The 10,446-nt window shown below is 31.8% G+C and overlaps 1 long non-coding RNA gene across 2 annotated transcripts; it reads right to left on the bottom strand.

The window, feature by feature from the left end:
• Positions 1-3,956: 3,956 nt before the first annotated feature.
• Positions 3,957-10,158, bottom strand: LOC121730053. Of its 2 annotated transcripts, XR_006036060.1 has the most exons (7): positions 9,834-10,158; positions 9,163-9,378; positions 8,577-8,628; positions 8,011-8,076; positions 5,823-5,897; positions 5,497-5,559; positions 3,957-4,110 (listed from the first exon to the last, which is right to left on the bottom strand). It is a non-coding gene; the product is annotated as an uncharacterized LOC121730053 (long non-coding RNA). The 2 variants fall into 2 exon arrangements; XR_006036061.1 differs by lacking the exon at positions 8,577-8,628.
• Between the last annotated feature and the right edge of the window lie 288 nt (positions 10,159-10,446).

Below are 10,446 nucleotides of genomic sequence, written 5' to 3'. Positions count from 1 at the left end.
GCGCCATCTTAAATTGGGGCGATAAAACTCTACAGGTGTGTATGTGTGCGTTTATGTTTGCATGTGTGTATTAGGATATTATGGGGATAGGATATCCTTGTCAGATTTTTATGTTTCAATTACCTTGAATTTGTAAAAACTGAGTTTGTTAAGTTTAGTTCACATAACAATACACAATTTTCACAAAAACAAAGTCTTTGAAACATAAAAATCCGACACTATAAAACAAATAAAAACAAAATTTTGACGAATATGATTATTTATTGTTTTTGGTCAATATAAAGTCCCTGCCACCGGTTCGCTGACCCACCCACCGAGAAGAACCGGCGTAAGAAACTCGATGAGTCTATTTTTTTAAACAAACAATGCTAGAATACATAGTTACATCATAAACACTGTGTTTAGATACAATTGAATTCGTAAAATAAAAGTTAAAACATTTTGTTATGCATCAATCAATCAAAACTAATTAATTTACATTCAATTGAAATTAAACTGAGTTTACAATGTTACATTCATAACACTATTCAATCAAGTGTTTTAAAATAGTTACAAAATTTATAATAACGGGTTTTTTGTTAATCAAGCTCAATCCATAATTTACTGCTAAGATTTAGAAAAATATATATTACGTTCTACATTTTTGTATAACAATTGATAATAAATAGTCTGAAGATTTTTTAACAATCTACCTACAGTTTGCATTTTTTCCGTAAAACATTTTGTTATGCATCACTCAATCAAAACTTATTATTCACATTCAATTGAAATTAAACTGAGTTTACAACGTTACATTCATAACACTTTTCAATAAAGTGTTTTGAAATAGTTACAGAAATATTATAATTATTCATAATAACGAGTTTTTTGTTAATCTAGCTCAATCCATAATTTACTGCTGAGATTTAGAAAAATATATATTACGTTATACATGTTTGTATAACAATTGATAATAAATAGTCTGAAGATTTTTTAACAATCTACCTACAGTTTGCATTTTTTCCGTAAAACATTTTGTTATGCATCACTCAATCAAAACTTATTATTCACATTCAATTGAAATTAAACCGAGTTTACAACGTTACATTCATAACACTATTCAATAAAGTGTTTTGAAATAGTTACAGAAATATTATAATTATTCATAATAACGAGTTTTTTGTTAATCTAGCTCAATCCATAATTTACTGCTAAGATTTAGAAAAATATATATTAAGTTATACATGTTTGTACAATTGATAATAAATAGTCTGAAGATTTTTTTAACAAACTGTAGATATACAGTTTGCATTTTTTCCGTTTGACTTTGTTAATGAAGAATATTACGAATAAACTTATTATTTATATTCAATTGAAATTAAACTGAGTTTACAACGTTACATTCATAACACAATTTAATTAAGTGTTTCAAAATAGTTACAAAAATGTTATAATTATTCATAATAACGGGTTTTTGTTAATCTTAGACTAGCACGAGTCGGCGCATGAGTACCGAAAACTATTCCACCTCAATTTTTTTATGCGATCCTCTTCAAATTGCCCTCCTGATGATATAAATGCATGTTGCCAGGGCGCAACCCGGTGCCATATTGTTTAAACAAACATTGCTTAAACAATTGCAAGGAATTGTTATTTTTCAACCGAACAAATTAATATTCTTTATTATAATAAATATCCTTTATTGAAATACCAATAAAAAAGGTCCTATGACTTTTTACGATAAAGTTAATATTTTTAAAGATACGAATTTTTAAAGGTTCGAAAAACCTCAAATTTGGGTACTTTCGACCGATGAAAAATATATTTAAAAAAATAATAATGTCAAAGTAACATTTTTTTTTAAATTCTGTATACAATAGTCAATAACATTGTTAATAGAGATTTCAAAAAATTTCATTGTTTATATCTTTTTTTTATCTTAGCAAAAGTAGACAAAAATTATGTTTTTGTACAATTACTCCCTTAAACAATTACTTTATTTTAATTTTATTATTAATTATTAAAGTACAAATATAATTAAAGATTTGATGAAAATTTCAAGTGCCTAACTGATACTATTATTGATTACGAGCAAAAAAGGCCAAAAAAATCACGTTTCTTGTATGGGAGCCTCCCTTAAATGATATACTTTATTTTATTTTTAGTATTTGTAGTTATAGCGGCAACAGATATACACAATCTGTGAAAATTTCAGAAGTCTTAATAATAGGGTTTACTACGATTTCGTTGTCTGTCCGTCTGCCTGTTTGTCTATATGTCTCCAGGCTGTATCTGAAGAACCGCTATATCTAGACTTCTGACATTTTTACAGATTGTGTATTTCTATTGCCGCTATAAGAACAAACACTAGAAATAAAATAAAGTCAATATTTAGGGGGGCTCCCATACAAGAAACGTGATTTTTTTGGCCTTTTTTGCTCGTAATCAATAATAGTAACAGCGAGGCACTTGAAAATTTCACGAAATCCTTAATTATATTTGTAATTTAATAATCTATAATATAAAAATGAGTCGCTGAATGTGTTGCTAAGCGCAAAACTCGAGAACGGTTGGACCGATTTCGCTAATTCTTTTTTTTAAATATTCCTTGAAGTACGAGGATGGTTCTTACGGAGAGAAAAATTCTAAAAAAAAAATTAAAATTTTCTGAAAAAGGCTAAAAACAACACTTTTATATATAAAATGGATTTTCAATTGTGTTAGTAACGCTAAAACTCGAAAACGGCTGAACGGATTGGGCTAACTTTAGTCTTAAAATATTCGTAGATGTCCAGGGAAGGTGACACGAAGTTCACCGGGACAGCTAGTTAATAATAAAATTAAAATAATGTAACTGTTTAAGGGCTCCCATACAAAAAAACACAATTTTTTGTCTACTTTTGCTAAGATAAAAAAATATATAAACAATGAAATTTTTTGAAATCTCTATTAACAATATTATTAACTATTTAAAAAAAATAAATTTAAAAAAATATATTACTTTGGCCTTTTTTTTTGCTTTAATACATTTTTCATCGGTCGAAAGTACCCAAATTTGAGGTTTTTCGAACCTTTTGATATTCATATCTTTAAAAATATTAACTTTATCGTAAAAAGTCATAGCACCTTTTTTATTGGTATTTCAATAAAAAATATAAAAAAATTTGTTCGGTTGAAAAATAACAATTCCTTGCAATTGTTTAAACAATGTTTGTTTAAACAACATGCATTTATATCATCAGGAGGGCAATTTGAAGAGGATCGCATAAAAAAATTGAGGTGGAATAGTTTTCGGTACTCATGCGCCGACTCGTCCTAGTCTTATCTAGCTCAATCCTTAATTTACTGCTAAGATTTAGAAAAATATAAATGTTATACATGTTTGTACAATTGATGATTGTATTATTGTAATATTCTTCATATTATTAAGAATAATAAAAACTAAGGAAACGTAACACCCACACTTCAACCGTTTTGAATTCAGTTCCTTTTCGCACACTAAAATATGACAATAGCATCATGCATGTATTCGGTACTAATTTTGTAGACTCATGGATTTTTAGGGTTCTTTTACTAAGACTTCGATGTCTGTCCGTCCGTCTGTCTGTTTCCAGGCTGTAACTCAAGAACCGCTATAGGTACTTTTGAAATTTTCACAGATTGTGTATTTCGGTTGCCGCTATAACAACAAATACTTAAAAAAAATACTTAAGAGTGTCTCCCATACAAGAAACGTGATTTTTTCGGCCTTTTTTGCTCTATATCAAAAATGGCAACAGGTAGGCACATTATATTTTCACGAAGGCCCTTATTGTATGTCTACGGCAATAATTAATTAAAATAAAATAAAAATTTAAGGGAAATTTAAAAATTCCCATACAAAAAACACAATTTTGGCCTATTTTTGCTCTCTAACGGTACCGAACCCTTCGTGCGCGAGTCCAACTCGCACTTGGCCGAATATTTTGACAGTCACGCTTCCTTAGGTTTTATTATCTGTAAGAATAATATATTCTATTCAGTAGCGTATTTGATGCGTAGGTCCGCTTCGGCGTTGTCATCCTTTCTCCAAATCAATATTCATCTCCTCCCATATCAAAACTGTTGGTTTCGTTTTCTTGATGCATGTCACTGTAAAATTAAAATGATTTATTTTAACGTACTGTTAGTTATTTTTTAGGGTCTAGATAAGGTATTATTCAAAAAACAAATATTAATTTGTTTTTTAAATACCTTTTCTAGACCCTAGAAAATAACTTCAAAAATTATTTTAATCGCCAAATCTCACGGAACACATCGTTTGCGTCTGACCCGCGCTTGGTAGATTTTTTTTTATTTATGCCCTAGAGCCTAGACGATATAGTCTAAGCGATAAGTTGAGAATGGCGAAATATAGAGATAAGGGTCCTAAAACTACGTGCGATAGCTCATTAGATTCGGGAAGACGTCTTGAAAAATGTATCGGAAGCGTGTATTAGCACACAAAAAATTGCAAAAGTTATAAGCAAATTAGGTTGCAAAAAAAGGTATTAGGATTTTTGTTAGAAACTCCGAAACTATTAACATTTAAGAAATTTAAAAAAAAAAGGATTCTTTAAGAGGAGGAAATTTCCACAAAAAGACTCTCAACTCCCGGAATTCTATCTCTAGTATTTATAATTTTAATTTAACGCTGAAAGTAGGCCGCGCGGCATTTTTAGGTAGCGCGCGCGGCTTCAAAACCGAGCACGTCACACTAATTATTTTTTTAAGGTATTATATATTAATTTAAAATTAAAAAAAAAAACTTATGGTGTATTCCGAACACTTCAAAGAATTTGCTCCCGTTGGAAATTTAACTTAAAGTTAATTTTTCAACAAATTAGACAAATGTTAACTAACGAAATTTTTTCGAACTTCCGTCCTCATTGTACATTAAAAAAAAATGTTTAAATAATTTTCGTAAAAATTGTTCACTTCGTGGAGCCCTTGATATAAACATACTTAACAAGATCACGCCATTAAAGTTTAAAAATGTTTAATACTTTGTATATATTTTTTTTAACTTGAACAAAAAACTAGAAATCAAAGTAATATTGTCAAAAAAAAAATTGTTTAATTTATTATCACATAATTGTTTTTATATCAATGAAAGACATGTATTAACTAAAAAAAAAAATTTTCCGCCATTTGTTTATAAAAAAATTATAAACAAATGGACTATTTAGATGCTTTTAAAAATTTTTAAAAGCATCGAAGTAGTGAGCGTATACCCTCTTAAAAGGCCGGCAACGCACCTGCAGCTCTTCTGATGTTGCGAGTGTCTATGGGCGACGGTAGTTGTTTACCATCAGGTGACCCGTTTGCTCGTTTGCCCCCTTATTTAATAATAATTAAAAAAAAAAACGTTTTTTTTCGGCCTTTTTTGTTCCCAGAACCTTTTACACTAACTATCACCGGGACATCGCTAAGGCGAGTTACTTAGAGTTGCACTTCAGTGCAAGCACTATAAAAATATTAAATAGTAAAAATACTTACCAGAAGCACAATAAACTCCTACATAGGGTATAGATTCTTCATGTATTAGTCCACCCCAAGTACCTATAAATAATATCATGAAAATCTGTATACATATTTTATTCTTTTTATATATTCATTTAAAAAGTCAACCATTTTCAGGGTGGATGTTTAAAATTCCTTCTATAGCGGATGGCCACATATTTAGGTAACACATATGAAAATAGATGTTTTTAGATCTAATGATTTGTCATGTGTGTTGATACACCTGACGTCAATAGCACATTAATGTTTTATTATACTATTGTGTTATACAATAACTTCTAATATAAAGACAAGTTACTTACAACTTGTACTTGAAGCAACCTTAACTTCTATAGGATTTTGTAATACACATCCCGCATCATCAACCACTTGATTTCCTGAAACATTCATAAAATATATTAGGTACTAGCTGTTGCCCGCGACTTCGTCCGCGTGGACTTTAGTTTATAGGGCGCGATGTCAACAAAATTGGTGTCAAAAGCTTTTATAAAAAAACCCTGGTACCCCTTAAATCAATACAGCTGTGCAGTGTGCACGCAATAAGTATTTAATTTTTTTATATTAAACTTTATATTTTATGCCAAATTGTAAAGCTTATTTAGCCCTCCAATTACACAACTTTACCCATAAACTATTTATCATTGATAGGTTTAAGGTTATGTCACTGCACAGATAAAGTACTGAGTTATTTAATACCCTAGAATAGATATAACAATCGAAAAAAATCGAAACTTAAATGTAAGATGATACGTCCACGTCTTATAGAAAGACTTTTGAGCAAGCGTCAGCGCGATGTTGAAGACGCACGGTGCCATCTATTATGAATTGTTGGAACTAACTTAATTTGAACAAATTTACGCATTTTCTATGCCTATGTCCTTTCTCAGGCTTTAGACTATCTGTATACAAAATTTCATTACAATCGGTTCGGTAGTTTTGGCGTTTGGCGTGAAAACGAGACTGACAGACAGACAGACAGACAGAGATACTTTCGCATTTTTAATATTAGTATAGATTATGTGCACACTGCACAGCTGTTTTTGGGTATTTTGATTAATTAAGGGCCGCGCTACACCGGAATGGCAGCGGCGAGGCGAGCACTTTCAGCGCTGCCATTCCGGTGTAGCGCGGCCCTAAGAGGGGTACCACTTACCAGGGTTTTAAAAAGTTTTTAAATTTGACACAAATTTTGTTGATACCGCGCGCTATAAACTGAAGTCCACGCGGACGAAGTCGCGGGCAACAGCTAGTTATGAATAAAAACAATATTATATAGTAAAGTAGGTATGATTAGTTCTGATACAATAATAAAGTAAAAAATAAAACGCCATCTGTTTTCATATATTAGAATTAAAAATGTTGATTGCATTGATATATTTTCTGGATGGAATATAGGCCAACACGGTACACTTGAACTCCTTTATTTTAGAGCGCCTTCTGTTGTCAACTTGTCACATATATTAGAAATGCAGTAGGAGTTCTATAAGATAAGATAGATTGATTATTATTATACCAAGTGATTATATTATTAAACAATATTCTAACGTATTAAAAACTATAATCAAAAACATACTAATTAATAAGTATGATTAGTTCTATGTTACAATAAAGTAAAAAATAAAACGCCATCTGTTGAATCGTATTAGAACTAAAATGTTCATTGCATCAATATATTTCTGGATTGTTTATAATATTATACATAAATTAATACATTTAAGATTTTTGAAATATTATATTAAAATACACATCCAAGACCCAGGAACATTGAAAACTTTTTGTTCCGCCTGCGGGACTAGAACCCAGGACCCCCGGGATGAGCGCTGGCCACTCGCAATGCGAATTAATTTTCATCAATATTTTCATAGAAATAAGATATTTTCCCACATCAAAATGTAGCCTATGTCCTTTCTCAGACTCTAGAATAACTGTGTACAAAATTTCATTGCAATCGGTTCAGTAGTTTTGGCGTGAAAGCGAGACAGACAGACAGACAGACAGAGATACTTTCGCATTTATAATATTAGTATGGATAATATGTTGAAGTATTGCCTTTCCTTCGACGACCTCTGTGGCTCAGTTGGTGGGCTATCGGTAGCTCAAGACGGGGGTCGCGGGTTAGAATCCCGCCGACGGAACAAAAATTTTTCAAAGTTCCTGGGTCGTGGATGTGTATTAAATATGTGTATAATATAATAAAAATCTTAAATATATGTATAGTATAAAAGTATTAAATATATTTCCGTTGTCTGGTACCCGTAACACAAGTCCTTCAGGTACTTAGCACGGGGCCAGAGTCAGACTGACGTGGTGTGAAGTGTCCATAGATATTATTACTATTATTCTTTTTATATTCATTTAAAAAGTCAACCATTTTTTTTTTAGATCTAATGATTTGTCATGTGTGTCGATACAGCTGACGTTAATAGCACATTTGTTTTATTATACTATTGTGTTATACAATAACTTTTAATATAAAGACTAGTTACTTACTTGAAGCAACCTCAACTTCTATAGGATTTTGTAATACACATCCCGCATCATCAACCACTTGATTTCCTGAAACATTCATAAAATATATTATAATATGTTGAAGTATTGCCTTTCCTTTTCAAAAATTATCTAGGAATCCTGTACTATAATAATAATAGCTCCCAACACCGGTTTCGGTGACGGCGGCCGGTTTCATTGAAACCAGGCCAGCTACGCAGGAGTAATTTTATAGTGCCCTAGTGTGTGCGCAGTACACAAGAGCACTCTCTATTCCTTTACTCTCATAACCCAGTGGGACGGACGACCGACACGACTGGCGAGAAATCAGGCGCAGGACCGACTTTTTACATGCCCATCCGACGCATGGAGCATCTTACTTGTCAGACAATCAGGTGATCAGCCTCCATTGTCCTAACCAAACTTGGAAATAACATGTTTCCAACGCGGGAATCGAACCCACGACCTCCGAGTCAAGAGCCGCGCTCTATACCACTAGACCACGGAGGCGTTAATCCTGTACTATATTGTATAATGTGTACATATTATTACAAAACATCACTACCTACTTAAGGTTGGTAAATCAGTGTTTAGTGTAGAGTGCACAGGGAAAATGTGTATCTGTAAAGATGATAATATAATCTTGTGATGAATAACATTAAACTCACCAAACCATATTCCAATACAAAATTATCTACTTTGTGTGTGTTGTTTTATTATTAAATAATATACGCACATTTGGCTACTATAATTTTAGATCAGTGGTTCTTAACCTTTTAGTCATGATGGGCCATTTCACCAAATGATTGTCTAGCCGTGACCACCCGCTGGTTTACCAAAACTAAGGTTTTATTGATAAAGAAAACAAGGACAACTGTATAAATATTAGCACATACATTTTTTTTATTTTGCAAAAATCGAAAAGTTACAGATTTTAATAAAATGTGATTTTTGTGACTGCATAGTCCATACTATTAACTAACTTCTGAATTGTCAGATACATATTATTAGAATGGCTTTGCGTAACACTTGGAATGCTTTCAGCGACCACCAGTGGTCCGCAGACCACCGGTTAAGAACCACTGTTTTAGATAATCATAGTAGTTACATTGCATTGCAGGAAATTAATTCTATAATTACTTTTAATGTACTTACCAACTGTGGTAGGCTCACTAGGTAAATGTAGTTTAGGAATCGCTATCTTTGAAGGCGACCCTTCCCGTACTTTCCTTCTGGTTCAAAATGTCTATCGCAAACTCTATACTTGCGATAGCAATTTTCGTTTTTAAATCTGCTTGGGACGACTTCCAACCACTCTTCGTATAGAACTGGATATAACTGGATATTTGGTGACGGTATCTAAGGTTGATCCTAAAAGATAATTGATAATAAATAGAAAATCGTCTGACCACAGCATATGAAATCTGGATTGTATTGTACTACTATGTACTACGTACGTACGTATGTACAACTATATGCCGTATGCGTATCAATATAGTTAAACCTCATAAGAATCCGGTGACGGAAAACGTGTGATATATGATCCCAAAAGATAATAAATAGAAAATAGTCTGACCATACCATAATATTATGAAATCTAGATTGTAGGTTACATTGTACTAATATGTACTACGTAGTATGTACCACTCTATGCGAATAAATATAGTTAAAACACGAAAAAAGCCAGTGATGGTTCTGATTTTATTTACAATAATTGTAACTGATAAATGACTAATTGATAAATAATTACGATAAACTTACATTATTACGAGGCTGCGAGGTTATGCAAATAACTAAGTTCTAATATACGCTACTTTAATACTTACTTTCCTGTGGCGAACCCTCCAAAAATGCAACGACTGCTCATTGTAAATAATTATCTCTGATTTTATTTTATGAATAATAAACAAATTTTGAATAAATTAGAAATCAGTTTCTTTAACGGCAGCCATTTTCGAATGTTGCCAATTATTTTTGTTTATCTGCCCAATTATTACACGAAATGTTGCTAGCGTAGTTAATAATGAATAACAATTATAATGCGCTAAAAATCAAAACTAAACATTATTTATAATTAATTATGCTGATATAAACATAACAAGTAATTTGCTTAACAAACTTAGTTGTTAAGGTGCCCATACACGGGACAATTTGTCGTTCCGATCGATCGTCAAGAAAATCGTCCAATCGATCTTTTGAACGTAAAATCGTTTGCGATATTGCTACACACGTTCAATTTGTCGTTCGATTTTAACATCAAGGAGATAAATCATTACGATAATAATTGTCATGTGTATTTTACCTTTTAACCCATCGATCGTGGAATAACGAGACACAATAGCTTTTCTATTGTTATCGCGGCCGGATGCGGCCGCTTAGGGCTTCATGAATGAAAGCAAATTACTTGTTATGTTTATATAGTAAATTTGCCCACTTACA

This window comes from Aricia agestis, chromosome 9 (assembly GCF_905147365.1).
Source record: "Aricia agestis chromosome 9, ilAriAges1.1, whole genome shotgun sequence".
NCBI classification, from domain to species: domain Eukaryota; kingdom Metazoa; phylum Arthropoda; class Insecta; order Lepidoptera; family Lycaenidae; genus Aricia; species Aricia agestis.
The sequence above is the reverse complement of the archived record's forward strand: the minus strand, read 5'-3'. Positions and strand labels throughout refer to the sequence as shown.